The sequence below is a fragment of the Hippocampus comes genome, unplaced genomic scaffold (genome assembly GCF_001891065.2).
Source record: "Hippocampus comes isolate QL1 unplaced genomic scaffold, H_comes_QL1_v1.1 scaffold6, whole genome shotgun sequence".
In the NCBI taxonomy this organism is placed as follows: domain Eukaryota; kingdom Metazoa; phylum Chordata; class Actinopteri; order Syngnathiformes; family Syngnathidae; genus Hippocampus; species Hippocampus comes.
The window spans coordinates 806194-824126 of NW_017805833.1; the positions used below are offsets into that span (position 1 = coordinate 806194).

Here is a 17933-nt window from a genome sequence, read left to right on the forward strand (position 1 = left end):
AGACACATGAACATAAGATGACTCTGGTGGGACTCGAACCCACAACCTTTGAATTACATCAACTGAGCCCGCTCTAGAAGTCCAACGCGCTGTCCATTGCGCCACAGAGCCACACGATCAAGACTGCGTATATCTCTTAAGTGCTCCTCAAAGATGATCCTCAAAAATTTGACCATGTCATGTTGTCAGAACCATGAACAGTGAAATGAAATCAAAGCGCATTTGGAATTTTTAAAAATGCTGATTGATAAATTCACAATAATTTGACTCTAGTGCAAGGAATTGCAATCTTTGTTACATTAGTGAATCCATTGTTCAGCCAATCATTTGCTTTAACCTTTCTTGTTCTTCGTATATCTGTTACATTTTGTCAGACACATGAACATAAGATGACTCTGGTGGGACTCGAACCCACAACCTTTGAATTACATCAACTGAGCCCGCTCTAGAAGTCCAACGCGCTGTCCATTGCGCCACAGAGCCACACGGTCAAGACTGCTCATCGGATCTCATAATAGAGGTGCATTAGGTTACTGTGCTTGGGCATACTAAATTTCAGGTTAGAAATCTCATTGCATAACTATTAGTTACTTTTGAATGAGTTTGTTACCTTGGTGTAGCCTCACACTGTTGGTCCAACTGGTTAGCATAACTGCAGTTGACCTGGGTTCGATTCCCGGCCAATGCATTGCTTCTTCCTGGGCTCTCTTAAGTGCAATTTTATCAGCACCTTCTTACACTGCACTTTGTTTACTTGATGTTCACTATTGGCACTCCAGTGAAATCTTCATCATATTTGGAAATGGCTCCTTCACTGCCTAGCAGGAACTCACATGGATACTTTTCCCGCTCGTTCGTCTATTGCTGTTAGGACTCTGAAATCACTCCACTAAAACATCTCCGATTTGAGGCATTAGAACTTGGAAGTTGGCGGACTGGTGATCGAGTGGTAAGCGCGTTGACCTCACAGTGCCGAGGTACCGGGTTTGATTCCAGTTCCGGCCTCCCTGTGTGGAGTTTGCATGTTCTCCCCGTACCTGCGTGGGTTTTCTCCGAGTACTCGGGTTTCCTCCCACATTCCAAACACATGCATGGCAGCCTGATTGAACGCTCTGCTGCAAGGAATTACAACGTTTATTACTTGACTGCATCCAATGTTCAGCCAATCAATTGCTTCAACGTTTCTTGTTTTCCATATAATTTTTGTTACATTCTATCAAACACATAAATATAAGACAACTCTGGTGGGACTCGAACCCACAACCTTTGAATTACTTAAACTGAACTCTCTCTAGAAGTCCAACGCGCTGTCCATTGTGCCACAGAGTCACGTGTGCAAGGGTGCTCATCAGATCTCATAACAGGTGCATTAGGATAACGGCGTGCAAAATTTCACATTCGTGAGAAATCTCACGGTATATCTATTAGTTCCTTTTGAACGACTTTGTTACCTTGGCTTGGCCTCACACTGTTGGTCCAAGTGGTTAGCATAAGTGCAAGTCGCAAGCAGTTGACCTAGTTTGGGTTCCCAGGCATTGCAGTGCTTTGATGTATCTTGTGGGCTCTCTAATTGAAAACTGATCCATAGTCCAATAATCTTTGTTCAACAGATGTCTTTCGTCAATATGATGAATCTGTTGCAACTTGAAAAAGTGCCTTGCAAATATTGCAGAGCATAATAAATTTTTAAAATAACAATCCAATGTATGTGTGTATCTTAAAAAAAAATGTATTCAAGCGGCAAATCCACTTGAGAAGTTGGCAATTTGGCAAATGCCACTCATCCAGTCAGCTGGGAGTGGTTCTTGGGCTTCATCATCATTTGTGTCCTGTGATTCAGAACCGCCTCTTTTGGGACCATAGTGTTGGTGCTATAGTGGTTAGCATAGCTGCCTTCCAAGCAGTTGACCCGGGTTCGATTCCCGGCCAATGCAGTGGTTTTGTGGGACTTGAGTAACTCATACATTTCAAGTTGCTTTGCTGCTGGGAGAAGTGCTCGTATGCTTTCTTATCATTCTACTCTTCCCTTCAAAGTCATGTGACTGTACTTATGTAACCCTGAATTAACAAAAGAAAGCATCATTGTTTTCTGTTGCTTTTCAGTTTGAGATTTATGGAAAGACAAAAGGAGGGTCTCATTTAAAAGAATGCAATGCAATGAAAGTCTGGTTGTAAAGTCCACTTTTTGGCAACACTAGTCGGTAGAGGTACAGGGTTCAATTCTGGTTGCAGTCTTCTTGTGTGGAGTTTGCATGTTCCCCCCGTCCGTGCCTGTGTGTGTTTTCTCCGGGTACTCCGGTTTCCTCCCACATTCTAAAAACATCTATGGCAGGTTAATGGAACACTCTAACACTTAGGTGTGATTGTCATTGCGAATGGTTGTTCTTCTATGTGTGCCCTGCAATTGGCTGGCAACCAGTTCAGGGTGTACCCGAAAACAACTGGAAGAGGCTCCAGCACATCCGCGAGCCTCATGAGGATATGCGGATTAGAAAATGGATGGATGGATGATTTCCATATCATGCATGTGACACATTTGTACTAAATAGACATTTTCTGTAATGTTGACGTGATGAGGTGGTTTTGACAGGTTTATTTTGGCGCATGTATTCAAAAAAAAAGCCCTGGTACCATATGCATTGCCCTCCATTGGTCTAAATAGAGACTTTTCCCACATGTGGTGAGTATGACGGTTTCAGCAAAAAAAAAAAAAAAAATCCAAAGAGAATGCTTGTTTATTGCTCTTAACATTTTTGTGGATGGTTTTACGAGGACAAAGTAAGGCTTTATCCTCACAAAGTAGGCGAAGAATGAGAGAAACGGAATACCCTCTTTGCCGCAGCCTCCTAATTGGCCTCATTACTGCGTAACTTCCTGGTCAATGCGCACCCGTCTGACCTTGGCCTTTGAAATGTAGAAGCACGGCGTCTCGGGGTTGGCGCTCGACGAACAAGCCGTCTCTCTGTGTGGACGAGTGTGTTTTTCGTATGCGCGTCAACGAGCCATGTGCGGTGGGCCCATTGGTGCGATTGTGTGTCGACGCCGCCGTTTGGGGGAGTTAGCAGTGATCCCGCTGACGTCAATCTGCCACACTTGCATTGGATCTATGTCAACGTTCGTTGAGGGACTGAAGACCGGATTAGACAAGCAGCAGTAGGGCCTATCAATCATTTTTACAGATAAACACGGGCCCATCCATTTATTGTAACACCACTCCAGACATGAGTGTGAGTATTCAATTGCATGACTCCTCTCTACTCTGTGCACCAATCAGATATCAGCACAAGGTTACACTCAGCAGCTGTGACAGTGTTGCTGTTTACGTGCTATTTGCAAGAGTGCAGGAAAGACCCTCAGGCTACTTCATCTTCCAAACTGTCCACAACAGTGACTGACTGTGTCATTCCTTTGTAGAAATCATCTCTGAAATACATCAAATCATAGAATGTAGTTCAGGGATGAACAAATATTCACATTCACATTGATATCCTGTAGCTATTGAATATACTGCATGCATGTATGTTTTATTTATTTATGTAAAGTGTGTCCAGATCAGTTCAGCGCCAACGTGCAGTCCACATCTTTATACATCATAATTTAATGAAAATGTAACGTTAACCCTTTCAGGGACGGCGGTTACGATAGTGGACAGCTTATCATGTTATCAGGTTACAGGGTGCATGAAAGGGTTAAAGTGATGAAGCCACAGATTTGCTTGAGTTATTGTCTGCTCAGCCAATACTGTATTATGCTTCGACTTGTGAGTGAAATTTGAGTTCGATGGTGGAAGAGAACTGGTACCCAAAGTGTGTTTGTTGAAAATTTATATTACAGTTCTCAAGTGTCGTATAGCTATAAAGATGATTGACTATGCTGGTGCAATTTAAACACACAAGCTGTGAAATACTACAGCCACCAATTGGTATCTTTTAGCGTTAGTTGGTGTAGTGGTTCGCAAAGCTGCCTTCCAAGCAGTTGACCCGGGTTGGATTCTTGGCCAACGCATTCAGGTGTCTGTTAAATTTATTCTCATTCAAAAGATTGCACTTTGGGCTAAATGTTGAGTATAAGAGAAGCCGGGTGGACTAAAGGTGCCAACCAAAACTTGGATCATGCAATGGAACCTTGTACCATACAGTTGAAGAGCACTTATTTATTTTCCGTGTCACTTTATTTCACTGGCATAGATAGATGAACAAAGACATTGGATATGGAAGAAAAAACAAGACTGACCTCTATACTCTGCAGGGTGTCCGGGCTCTCCCTTAGAGATAAGGTGAGAAGCTCGGTCATCCGGGAGAGGCTCAGAGTCAGGCCGCTTCTCCTCCACGTCGAGAGGAGCCAGTTGAGGTGGCTCGGGCATCTGCTTAGGATGCCCCCTGAATGTCTCCCTGGTTAGGGACGACCCAGGACACGCTGGAAAAGACTATGTCACCCAGCTGGCCTGGGAACGCCTCGGGATCCCCTGGGAAGAGCTGCAAGAAGTGGCTGGGGAGAGGGAAGTCTGGGTTTCGCTACTAAAGCTGCAGAAACTTCCTAGTAGGACACGTCTGGCAGGACTCATTCTGTTTTTTGAATCACTTTTACATTAGCTACACTTAGATTTTATCTCAGGACAACTATCATTTACACAAGAGCGTGATCCTGTATTTTGTGCTTGGATTAGAATTTGGACTGAAGCGGACCAAGCTGTTGATACATCAATCTCCATGCTGAACACAGCTCCATCCATCTGAGATTACGTAGGCAAAATACGCATACACCGTCAGCTTGGCAGAATGTCACTTGATAGTCTGCATTCTAATATTTGGAATAGATGCTGTCATATTTAATTGAGAGTGGAATGTTGTTGCTAGCATGGTCTTGCTGTTCCGGTGGCTGAGTTGAAGTTAAATGAGGCTCGTGTGAGTGAAAGAAAAGTGACGTGTTGAACAAGTGTTGTCATCACAGTTTCGGTCTGACACTCAAGTCTCTGCACAGAAAACAATGCAACCCCCTGCCCCCTTCTTTTTTAAACACCCAACTCTTTTGTAACATGATGGAATTTAACTCTGACTGTGGCTTGGAGACATGCTGCTTTATTTATATCAGCGTGGCTTATTTTTTTATACATAGAAATAGTTTTACACGTGAATAACATTTGTCATTGCTCTAAAACGGCTACACCACCAGACTATCTGAAGGGGAGATGTATTTTCAGGGTATAGACATAGCTAGCGAGTTTACTGCACGCTGCAACTGTGATGCATTTGCCTGGAATGAAAATGTTTCTATTTCTAGTATATTCTATGGGGAACATATGGTTTGTTATTAAAATATCAAATATGTGTTGCAGGTTTTTAAACATATGCTGATTTGATTTGGGTCATGTGAGCCGCTGTGTCTTGAATGCTTCCAATGCAGATGAAAAGGAGGCGGCTTTCCTGTGTGTTGGCAAGTCTGAGCATGAAAAAGGCACTTTTTTTTATTGTTCACTTGCCTGCACTTATGTGTGACTCCGTTCTTCCATCAGTTACATAACACTCACACACACACACACACACGCGCGCACGCACGCACGCACGCACGCACGCACGCACGCACGCACGCACGCACGCACGCACGCACGCACGCACGCACGCACGCACGCACGCACGCACGCACGCACGCACGCACGCACGCACGCACGCACGCACGCACGCACGCACGCACGCACGCACGCACACACACACACACACACACGATCCCACCCACCCCCTCCAGTCAAATCAAGCACAGTATGACAGAATTTGCCCTTCATGCAATTAGCACGACGGCAACATCATTTCGAGCAAAGGTGACAAGTTTATAGTCTTGATGCATTGAACAGGCCACCGCCACTTCAACATATGCAGAGTGGATCAGACTCCACTCGAATAAAGGCATAAACACAGTACCCGAGCAGCTGTGTTATTTATAAACTGCTATTTTGCGGTTCATTGTTCGTGTGCATAAATTGTATGCTTAAGTAAACTCTTTCACAAACGCATTTTCCTTAGGCCTCATATCTGAAAGATCAGGCTTGTCCGTTAATTTGAACAATTATGGCCCCTGAGCACAAAAGTATGTCCAACCCTGGTGTACAGGCAAGTCCAAAGTTCGAGTTGCACACCTTCAGTGTACTACCACGTTGTGCCGCAACAACACTCAGGCAGCACTAATGGAAGAGATGCAGCAGAGTTAAGAGAAAGACGAAGAAAAGAGAAGGTGCCCAACTTTAACCCTCAGTTATAGTAATTGTTGGCCTTTTGAATATTTCTACTTGCTCTTTGTACGTGTTGCTGCTCCGTGTATGTCAAGTAGTAGTAGTTTGAACTCAACTTTATTTACAAAGCACTTTTAAAACAGGGGGAAGTTTCCTGGCATTTCCATTGCAGAATTTCTATCTATCTATCTTGTGTGTGTGTGTGTGTGTGTGTGTGTGTGTGTGTGTGTGTCCAAAAGCTAATTTAAGTTGATGCAGTTTAAAGAAAGGACACCAGTCAAACCATATCGTAACAAGTTGTGTGACAATGAGCTGATGGAAAGTATGAGTGCTGTTTTATGACCCTCTGATCGGCGGGAGCCCCGCAGAGGGCCTGCAGACAGAGAGAGTGACATAAGGAGGATAGTGAGGAGGCGTGTAGTGGAGGAACATAACTGGCACTCCTATCTTAGAGAAGGGAAAGGCAGGACAGAGCGTTAAAAGAGATGAGATAGTGGAGAATATGGGGGAGAGGAAAGCAGGCTGGAGGAAGCAAAAGAAATTGATATGACATCATACATTCACGAGAGGCAAGACAAACTATCCCCAACATCTGATTGCTGCTGAATCCAATCTAAAAGAAACCAGAGTTCCTTTTTTTCTTCTTCTTGATACCTCAAAACTGCTTCTCAGCACACATTTATAAGGATTTGTTAAAATTGTCACTTATTTTTACGTGAAAAAAGTGACATGAATATTCCCATTTACATTTTTTTAACTTTATTGTCAAATGATGACTTAATCATTCTAAAATAGGAACGCTTCCTCTTTCTCTTACACTACAACTTTCGTTGTAACTTTCCATGACAGATGAGAGGGGAGAAAATGGTAGGAGGAAAGCAGGTCAGATGAGGCAAAATAAACTGATAAGGTAAAAAAAAAAACTAAATGTGGAAAAAGTCATAAATTTATTTCGAATGCCACCTGGCTGCAGCAATGTGTGATCTATTTCTAATAAAATAGACTTGAGTTCAGTTTGTGAGTCACTCATAAGTAATCATGGTACGTTTTCGAAAGAGATTTAAAGGGATTAGTTTGGCCTCAGTTTATCAAGAAAGCAGGCCTTTTTACAGGAAAACACACACACACACACACACACACACACACACACACGCACACACACAGATAAGAGCTAATGAAAGCAGACTTTAAACCCACTCGCACAACACAACACACCCGAGTGACCACAGCTGTGTTGTGTTGTGATGCAAAGTGTGATGCGAGTGCACTTTGACTGTGTATGTGTGTGTGTTGTGTGTGATCAATGTCAGTGCAGACAGGCGTGTTTAAGTGATGCCGTGCTCGAGATAAGCCACTGACTAGGAGATATTCGTGTGGGAGTCGTCTCCAGTAACTTCTCTACTTTATTCCATTATCGTTTGGATTACAGGATCGTCTCAGCTTTATGACTGTCAACTAAGTTTTTTTTTTTCTTATTTTTGTGACTTCATGAAGTTGTTCATTTTAAAAATATGACTTTGGTATTGGTAATATTGACTTTTTTTATATATATATATATATATATGTGTGTGTGTGTGTGTGTGCGTGTGCGTGTGTGTGTGCGTGTGTGTCAGCCAATGATTTTCATTCCGTTATGGCTTTTTCAAAGAATATTGTGACTTTATTATATTTTTTAAAAACTGTTCTGCAATGTTAACTTTGTCTTTAAAATGTACACTTGCCTTATGTCCAGTAGCAAAATATGACTTCTATGACTACTATCCTGAATGAAATCTGAAAATGTACTTCGATCACGTGTTGATTTATTTATTTTTTTTTCAAATCCAATGTGGTTGTGTATAATGTAAAAATCATAACAAGTCATTGTCCTAATACTTCTGTATCAAATTCTAGGCTATATCTAATTCCATGATAGAAGACACGCAAGCGATGCGTGTCAGTTCAAGTGCGGCTCTGTGTCTAAATCGCATGGTTTAAAGTGACTTATCCTCATGCTAAGTGCCAACAACTGCTGGTGTGTGATGATTTACAAGATGAAAAGATGGCATCTGATACGAGAGCTCCCTCATCATATCACCTTGCATCATTCAGCGTGGGAATCATCTCACAAGCGTTATCTCTGTGCCCCAAATATGTCCACTCCGCTATCAAGTGACACATGCTGGCAATACACACACACACAATGTACCAAAAAAAATCACACTCGCTCACACACATGCACACACAAGACATGTCCCCCAACTCCAGTGCAGGGCCACATGGTTTGGTCCCAGTGACCCCCGACTTATGTCACTTGCGAGACTCGTGTTTGGTTACACTCAAACATCTGCCATGATGCTACGGCTTTCTCTCTCTTCCTCACTGTGCTACTTCTTCCAACAGTGCAACTTGTTGCCCCTGACAGCACTGAGTAGTATCTCTGTCTTTCAAAGTGGTGCTGTGAAACTCTGAACAGGACTGCTTAAAGTTGAGTCCACATTTAGTCGACATTTTTAAAACCATTGAGCGCGGTACTAGGCAACAATTACGACAGGCAGCGGCAGCGCAAAAGTTCTGCCTTTAATTTTTCCTGTCTTTTATTTTGTTCATTATTGTTGAATTCAGTGTTCACGGTTGTATGAGACAGACACTTTGGACAATTAGGAAAGTACGGAACAAACCGCCTCCCTTACTGGTTCAATAGGCAAAAAGGCACTGCTGTATTTTATCGCAGTGTGATGTTGCAATGGCTTGCAATAGCCTGAAAAAGACACTACTGCGTTTTAATATTGGTCATGTGATATATTTGGAGAGCGAAGTATTTTTTGAGGTGGTACTCAAAATAGTACCACCTCAAAAAAAGTTTGAGAAATGTCAAAAATATAAGAAAATGAAAGAAAGAAAATGTCATAGCAATTGATCATGGACACACACACACACACACACACACACACACACACACACACACACACATACATATACACATGTACACAGACATATACACGTAGACACACGCACACATACCACTGCATTTTGTGAATGGCCGCCATTGATGTGGCTCTCTTGGAGGCCGCCTCCCAGCATGAGTGTCGTGCTGAGCAGGTAAGCGATAGCAGGTAAACCAATACACCCCCACGCCCCCCCCCCCCCCTGTGCAATACCTGCCGGCACATTCCTGCCCAGCCATGTCAAAATGTCTTTGTGTTGGCGCTTCTTTTGTGGCACTCTTTCCATTGTGTCGCTCTTTATGTTATCTTGTTGCTCTTTCCCCTACCGACGTGTTATCTGTTAACTTGCGCACTCCGCACCTCAGCCTGACCCCCACTCAGGGCACGTTACACGGCTTTTGTAGATAGCTCTAATTTGAAGTCTAAAGGTAGGCTAAACTGTCGTTTTTTTCTTCATGACAACAGCGAAAAGACAGGCAGAAGAAAACATGATTTTGTTTCCATGCAAATTCAGAATTCAGTGGGCTGCAAAATATGAGGGGCCACCAGTGACGTAATTACCTCTCATGTGATGCACTTTGCCCACTTTGTGCGTCTAGGAACTGAACCACATGTCACAGACACACAAGACAGCTTTATTAGTCATTAACGGCTTCCATTCATACTGCTGGAGGCATGAAAATCTATTTTACACTCATCTGTAACTCAATCAGCCAAATTCCAGTAATCACTTTTCAATATGCAGCAATGTTGACTCCATAATATCGTTGGAGTCCAGTCAGTGACACGCACTTTTGAGACACTGCATTTGAGCATGATTGGTCACACACAAAAGTGAAGCCAGGTCTTTAAAGTTTTAGTGGCTCTCAAATCTCAGACAGGCGATGGTGTCCAAGCGGGAGGTTCAGTGGGAAAAAAAAAAAAGTAGACAGCAAGTGTCACAGTCACTCATAAAAGTGTCAGTTCACTCTTGCAGCTTTATTTGAGCTTGCAGGCTTCCTGCCTGCCGAATAAAGGGAGGAGGTGATAAAGAAAGAGATTTACAACCGAGGGAGAGAATCTGTCACTCCATCAGTCCTCCCCTCTCATGCTATCGCTAAGCCCCCCCAGCAAAGCTTCAACGACAGTGTCTTCATGTTTCAGCAAGGGGGGTAAGACAAATAAAAATGTACATTGGATTGTTTTGTCTGACTATTATTTATTGCGCCCAAGAGTGTCAAATGTATTTTGGTCAGGAGCCACATGGTAGTTATGGTTACCCTCAGCCGCCGGTTGTGACTGTTGTGACTTGGGACATTGGACAAGCTGCTGTAGTCATTTTTCGCAGAAAATAAAATATGTGTCCGATTATTGTTAGTGTCTGTCTATGTGAGTTGCTGCACCATTTTTGTTCAAGGGGCCTTTTGCCTCAAGTGTGAAAACACCGCAACGCTGATGCTATTTCTGAGCCTCTCTGTGATGTTTGTGTGTTATCATTGAGCTAAACAAAATTTTCAAAGGCAAATCAATGTTTGTTTTAAAATGCTAAAGTGTCATTCTCTTTTGTTTTATATTTGGTTTGGCAGTAAACAGTTTGAAGCCTCTTTTTGAAGTTCACCATTTGTCACACTGAAAACCCATTTAGCACGAAACCAAGGAGACCCAATTGATTTGTTTTAGTGGGCCACATAACATGATAAGGCAGGCCAGATACGGCTCCGCACCTTGAGTTTGAAATCCCTGCTTTAGCCCAAAATGACCCCGAACAAGCCCTCTTTCCATTTCACTCCCCGCTTTGATCTTTTTCCCCTTCCCCAACCTGACCTAATGCTATTCCCTCAAGACCGATGTAGCACCACATCCCTCTCCCGTCTTCTCCTCAAGAGTGGGGGGTGGGGGACAGGGGGGGCATAAGAGCCTGGCTGGGTGGTCCCCACCCCCCTTCCTTACAAACTACCCTTCCCCTCCTTCGTTAGGGTCAGGAGTCAGATGTGAACCCCCGGCAGTGTGTGGGAAAGGTGCAGTGCAGTGCGCGGAGCAAAGGAGTAGAAGGAAGAAGCTTGGGGGTGGGGAGAGCGCTGCGTCGCTTCCTCGTCAGTGCAGCGCCGCAGCTCCTTAGTGGGGCTGCAGGGTCAACAGGACAGAAAAACACAGGCGTGTTGCTGCACGGTGTCGCTTGGACTTTTGATTTATTGGCCCAATTTCTTCTCCAAATGGGCCTTTGTTTGGATGACGCAGAGGTGCGGTACACTGACTTAACTGAGGGGAACCAGCAGAGATGCCTGAATGAGTGTTCTGTTTGGAAATACGTGAAGTGAAGCTTGTGTAGTTGAACATATGATTGGTTCTCATTTTGAAACAATTGTTCACAGGGCGGCATGGGAGTTAAAATGTGTGACAAAATCAGAGTACCCGGAGAAAACCCACATAGGCAATGGAGAAACATGTTAACTACACACAGGAAGACCGCAGCCCAGAAACGAACTATGGACCTCTGTATTGTAATGTGGTAACCCACCACCTCCCTTTGTCAAATATTAATTATTATTTTTAACATTTTCTCCTCACCTACAGAAATGTATTTTTTTGAAGTGGAAACACAGACTTTTTCTTTTAACATACCCACCATAAAACCAAAAATCAATTTGTAGCACACTGTGTTCAAATTGTCCCCAGGGCGATATTGACGAGTCGACTCAAAACCATCATTTGTGGTTGAATGAACGTCACAGGCAGCATTCTCACCGACATTTTTTTTGTCAATGACAGTTTACAAGGTGAACCCCCCCCCCCCCCCACACACACACACACACTGGAACATATTGTCCTGACAGGAAATTAAAGCCTTACGCAGCTCTGTCTTTAACTTTTAATCTATTAATTCATTCCAACTCTTTTTGAGAGGCTTAAAAAAGAAAGAAAAAAATCAACTTGAGAATGTATGAAAAGATAAGCAGCTGCTCACAGTTTAAGAAGCTTCCCAGTGTTAGCATGCGCGGTTCACAGCACGCATACAATTACACACATGAAAGTCTGCAGTAAACATACTTGTTGTTATGACTAAACATGCCCTCATTCACAATGCCGCCTATGTGCTGAGAGATTTGTGTGTCACATCATGGTCACGCCTCCGTTCCCAGCATGTGAGTGACTATAAACACATTGCGTTAACAACAAGGCTTTGTGATGCTACATCTCCAAATAGTCTCATCGTTTTCCAAAACATAAAATTATCCAGGTTTTTGATACCATGCCAAAGAAGGAGGTGAACTGGTAAAGCAAAACAGCTGTCAACATGAAACACTCTGTAGGATACAGAGATGGCAGTGCCATTATGTTTAATGGGGTGTTTCTCATTAGACAGTCTTCGTTTGTTGCTGAGACATGTTTTGTTTTTGGTGGTTTCATGATAAACGATGACGTAAATAAATCAAAGATGAAATGAGATTTTTAATCTAGACATAATATACATAAAAGATTGAACGTTTTGATGAATTGACCAAAATATTTATATTGCAAAAAGTAGAAAAGATGTTTTTATATATATATATATATATATATATATATATATATATACACATACATACATACATACATATATTGGAAAATAGCACATTTTTCAACATTTAACCTTAAAACTACTGCATGTAGACAAACAATACAATAAAAAAATAATTATATGCATGTATTCTTTATCCTCTGCAGAGAATGACTACTTTTACTCCTCTGCTGAGACAATCAGAGATGAGCTGAGTCTCCAGTACAGTTTATCATTATGTCTGTTATACTGCCCCCAAATGGCCAAGGCATGCACATCAGAAAGAGCAGCACAATGTTCAGTGAATTAAAGCAAAACATCTGACAATTTTTTTTTTATTTTCTATATTCATTTTAATTACCTAATTACTATGACTTGATAAAGTACAGCATTATAGTGTGCTATGTTTTTTTTTCTTTAAAACTGCACAAAATTTTTAGTATCTCCAGTTCTATTGGAAAAAAGTTGAAAGTATTTTTTATATATACCGTTACGTTTCAAGTTTTGCACAGGTTTCTGGTAAATAGTCGGATTTCTAAATTATGTGATTCAAGAATCAGTGGATGAAACGGTCATCCATCTGTACATAAAAAAATAATAAAAAATCTTCAAACAAAAACGTTTTATTTTGGAATTTTTCTTTTGCCAGTGGCTTTGTTTGCATTGCTCTGTGTGCAGCGTTACGTGAGACTCACACAACACTATCGTGTGTTTCCCTATCGTGATTGTTGGCTTTAGCAAGTGGTCAGACTTTGTCAGGAAAGTTCATAGACGGGCGAAGTGACCTCATGGAAATGTAATTTTTGGGCAAACAGAGGCGGCAGCCCCCAGGTGGCTTTCATGATTAAGAGATTATTAGCAGGGAAATGAAAGAGCTTGACGCAAATTTCCATTATGTATGTGTGGGTGTGTGTGTGTGTGTGTGTGTGTAAGGTGAAGGCAGTTAGGTCATTGGGGTTGTCTGTCCTGACCAGTAACGCAAAGAGCTTGCCTATAGGCAAACAGCCTCGTACCACTTCCATTCACTCAACCACTCAAACATCCAGACTTCCAGTGAGCTGTATCCTTCTCAGACATTCATTTCATTGAGTCATCCTCGACAATTAATGTCCGAGCTTTTCTGGGATGTCTGGCCCAGGTCTATCATTTTCAACCAGAGTGTCTCCAGATCCACTGAATGTTGATGAGACAAACAATTCATCAGGAGATTAAACATTCACTGGTCAATATTCAGTCTTTGGTTCCCTCTTCCAAGACACCTGGTTCAAATGCTCGAGATCGTTATCAAGAAAACATGCAGGACAGTGGCCCCCAAGGACCGGAGTTTGGCATCTGGGCCTTAAATCAAGGGTTTTGACTATAGGCAAATGCTTTGAGAAAACTTTGTCGCCAAAGACTCATCATACATGTCTTTTGTAAACAAGAACAATAATAAAAATAATAATAATAATAATAATAGGGCGGCCCAGTGGTCGACTGGTTAGCAGGTCGGCCTCGCAGTGCAGAGGTGCGGGGTTCTATTCCAGCTCCGGCCTTCCTGCGTGGAGTTTGCATGTGCTTCCCGTACCTGCGTGGGTTTTCTCCGGGTACTCCGGTTTCCTCCCACATTCCACAAACATGCGTGACAGGTTAATGGAACACTCTAAATTGTCCCTAGATGTGAGTGTGAGCTCGGATGGTTGTTCGTCTATGTGTGCCCTCTGATTGGCTGGCAACCGGTTCAGGATTGGCTGGCAACCGGGACTATTGCCCAAAGACAGCTGGGATTAGCTCCCGTACTCCCCGCGGATCATAAAATGGATGGATGGATAATAATAATAATAATAAAAGAGAGAAACAGCCTGTGTCCACAGCTCTACGGTAGTTATAAGTATCCATCTGTCCCGCTAGTCATAGGTGAAATGGTGAAATGCATGATGGTTACAGTGTCTTATGTAACCTTCACAAAAATAAATCTCAGCTACAGTAACTGAAAGTATGTCCATTAGGCCTATATTGAATGGCGAAATGACACATTTGACTAATGTGGGTGTAACTCGTAAAGAAATCCAAAGGGGCAGCTTCCCTCCAAGGCCTTTGCGAGTTGTGTCCTGTCCTCACCTCCGTGCGATGACATGTCAGTGAAATAAGACAATCGGCCCTCGAGGATGTAGTCAGGACTGATGAATGGCATTAGTGACCTCCACACCAGATGGCCACAAATCAAGCGTCACATCCCCCCTGTCTCGAACAATTAGCACACTGCATCTCATCTTATTGACTTCATCAATACGGTGTATGTATATATGAAGATTCTAGATCATGCAGTTCTGTATTGTAATTGTTTTTTCTCCCCAAAATGGCGCCTTAGGTGGCAGCCGTCTGAAAGAACTCTTCAAGAACTCTGCTTTTTTTGTTGTTTTTGTCTTTTTGTTTCGTCATATGGTGTTTGTTGTCTTTCGCGTAGACCCGATCTGGACTGTTTTCAGCGTTTGGCCATGACATTCGTCGAAGGAAAAGAATCTGTGCTTGTTGGTTGCACCTTCTCGGCAGCACGCATGTGCCAGCACTGATTTTGATAGGGAGGAATATGTGTTGTATGTTGCACATAGAACATATTTGACAATAAAGCTGACTTGACTTGCGCTGACTTCTAATATTTTTGTCAAATATTTTGTATTCATGGATTATTTTTTTGTCAAACAATTTGTAGTATATTCTAAAAAATCTACAACATTTTTAATGTAATATTTTTGTCAATTGTTTTAGCAACATTTTGCAGTGTTTCCTAATACTCCTTTTCGAAACTTTTTGCTGAGTATTTCATGATTTTTACTTGTTTTGTAATTCGTCTCAGGAATCCATCCATGGCAACGGTCGAATTAGGGGAGTATCGGCCCTTTTTCCCCCTATATATAGCAATTTATTGGAATTTAAATGTAAATGAATGAAAAACAAATTGTAACCCTACTTGTGTGTCGTATACACGTGTTGATCAAAGCTCGGGGGGGGGGTTTCAGTTGTGGTATCAGGAGGACAACGCTTGTGCTGGCATCAACTCAAGACCATATTTACACAACAAAGCCAGCGGGCCTCACGTTGAAAGCTTCCATGTGAACCACCTTATGAGCCGATGTTGCCACATGTCGTCCATATGAAGCCTGAACAGTAAGAATGAACAAAAGGCTCTGTCATCCACACCTGCCTTGCAAGAAGAACCGCCACTGGGCAAAGGGAGCAAAAGTGGAAGGTCAAATCCTTGTGTAAACTCATGTACTTAAGTCAAAATTTAAAAAAAGAGTAAGATGTCATCACAAAATGAAGTGGTCCATATGAATCTGGTGTGCACACCTTGGCCAAATGGGGGCAGTGTAAGACAGAACGACAGAAAGGCTGTATTGGATACTCATCTCCTCACTTGCATTCTCACTCAGGCAGTAATAATCAGAATGCTTAGACGAGTGTTGAGTGCAGAGAACATATTGTTAAGAACATTTTTGACTTGACTTCCCCTTTAAGTATAGTTACTTTACTTTTGTGTTTATTTTTCTGACAACTTCTTACCTCCATTTTAAACCAGGTATCGGTACTTTCCACTGCGTGACGTCGTCTTTGGAGGTTAAAAATAGAAATGCGTGAAAATTGTGACTTATCTTCCGCACACAAAAACTCTCTGTGAATTCTTAGACATGATAACAATTACAGTGGCAGTGAAGTCATCAGGATTGAGTGGCTTATAACATGTTCAGGCTCGTTTGCACACAGACAAAAGGTGTGAGGCAGTGTCGCCATGGAAACAAAAGCAGGGTTTGGCTAAATTGCTACTTTCCCCAGGTGAGCCCCAAAGTAAAACCCTCCTGATCTTCCCACAACTTGTCACTTCCCACAAAGGCTAATCCGGCCTCCCCATTGTGTCCCGCTCACTCCAGCGTTCAGGCCCCCGCGGGCGAGACGCTGGGAACGTCATGTAAAAGCTAGGATTGTAAGGAGCTACCATTGAGCCAGGCTTTAACTTTATTAACCGCTGCCTCCTTTGAGGTGGACGAGTCAGCCTTGACTAAGGTCCTTATGAAATCATCTCAACTTGGAAAAAGTTTGCCTTCGGTGTGCTTTCAGAGGGAGCGTGAAAGGGTCAGATAACACAAGAGAGGCGCACTCCAGCCATGACGCACACTGCTGTTTGCGCGTGCTCTCTTATTGGACGCAAGTGAGAGGACGTTAGGTCAAGGATGGACTCATGCCAGTTCAAACACTTTTAACGGGTCATCACCACAATAACATGTTTTGATGGGACTGAAACGTCTGGATCCATGGCGGTAGATGGTTTGTTCATGGTGTGTGTGTGTGTGTGTGTGTGTGTGTGTGTGTGTGTGTGTTTTTATATATATATATATATATATAAATCCCTTTCTTGGATCATAAAAAGCAAAAAAATATTATCGTCAAAGTCAATTTGCTGATTGACACTTTTTATCCCCCACAAAATGTGCTCTGCTTTTTGTTCAGAATCTAGTGTTTTTGGTGAAACCAACCCATGTTCTATTATCCCTCCATTATCCAAGCTGGTTATCCTAACGCGGATTGCGGGTGTGCGGCAGACTGATTAGTAAAGAACAGAACAAGGAACAAACATTTTCTGGTGCAAGAAGAGAGTCTCCTTTAGGTTTATTGAGTGCTTATATTGCGACAGACCGCAATAAATCTGTGGGCAATATGTGGAAGTCTGCTTTGAAAATGGGTGGCACTGAATGTTAAAAATACACATTTGACAAATGAATAAATGAAAAGAAAGTTGGTTTTAAATGTATGTTTGTTTATTTTACAATTTTTAATTTTTTTTTAATCAGTCATACGAAATCACTGACTGTATTTGTTCTTACCATTTCAATGCAGTGTCTCTGATGTACGATGACTATGTTCCAGACATCATACGCATCATCCACAGTAAGGTCAGTGATTCTCACATTGTGGTACCACTTGTTTAAGCGGGCTCCCTCGAGTGGTACATGAAACAATCACTGATCAATTTCAGTTCAGTTGTCTTTAACTTTTAAGTACAATACATTTGCATGTAATCTATAAGAACTGCACCGTGTTAATTGTTCAAATTAACCATAAGGGCAAGGTGGCATTCTATGATATTAAGATCAAGTTTTTAAATACAAATGCTTTGTTTTTGGATGAACACTAAGGCCTACTATACTGTTGATCCGACGGTGGAGTGTAGTTTTTAGCCACTAGATTCAAGAAACTCGGCAATAAGTCCTCTCATGGCGATGCCATTTAA

At 42.3% G+C, this 17933-nt stretch overlaps 1 long non-coding RNA gene and 4 other non-coding genes across 5 annotated transcripts in view; 2 read left to right on the forward strand and 3 right to left on the reverse strand.

The window, feature by feature from the left end:
• The window catches only part of LOC109526357 (uncharacterized), a 29941-nt gene extending 12073 nt beyond the window's left edge, over window positions 1–17868 (forward strand). Inside the window, exons 4-5 of the long non-coding RNA XR_002170317.1 lie at window positions 1495–1499; window positions 17540–17868. This is a non-coding gene — a long non-coding RNA (uncharacterized LOC109526357). The remainder of the gene's footprint in view (window positions 1–1494; window positions 1500–17539) is intronic.
• trnar-ucu (transfer RNA arginine (anticodon UCU)) lies at window positions 19–111 on the reverse strand. Its single transcript has 2 exons — window positions 75–111; window positions 19–54 (listed from the first exon to the last, which is right to left on the reverse strand). It is a non-coding gene; the product is annotated as a tRNA-Arg (tRNA).
• Window positions 391–483, reverse strand: trnar-ucu (transfer RNA arginine (anticodon UCU)). Its single transcript has 2 exons — window positions 447–483; window positions 391–426 (listed from the first exon to the last, which is right to left on the reverse strand). It is a non-coding gene; the product is annotated as a tRNA-Arg (tRNA).
• On the reverse strand, window positions 1237–1329 carry trnar-ucu (transfer RNA arginine (anticodon UCU)). The gene is made up of 2 exons: window positions 1293–1329; window positions 1237–1272 (listed from the first exon to the last, which is right to left on the reverse strand). It is a non-coding gene; the product is annotated as a tRNA-Arg (tRNA).
• trnag-ucc (transfer RNA glycine (anticodon UCC)) lies at window positions 1863–1934 on the forward strand. Its single transcript has one exon. It is a non-coding gene; the product is annotated as a tRNA-Gly (tRNA).
• Window positions 17869–17933: the final 65 nt, after the last annotated feature.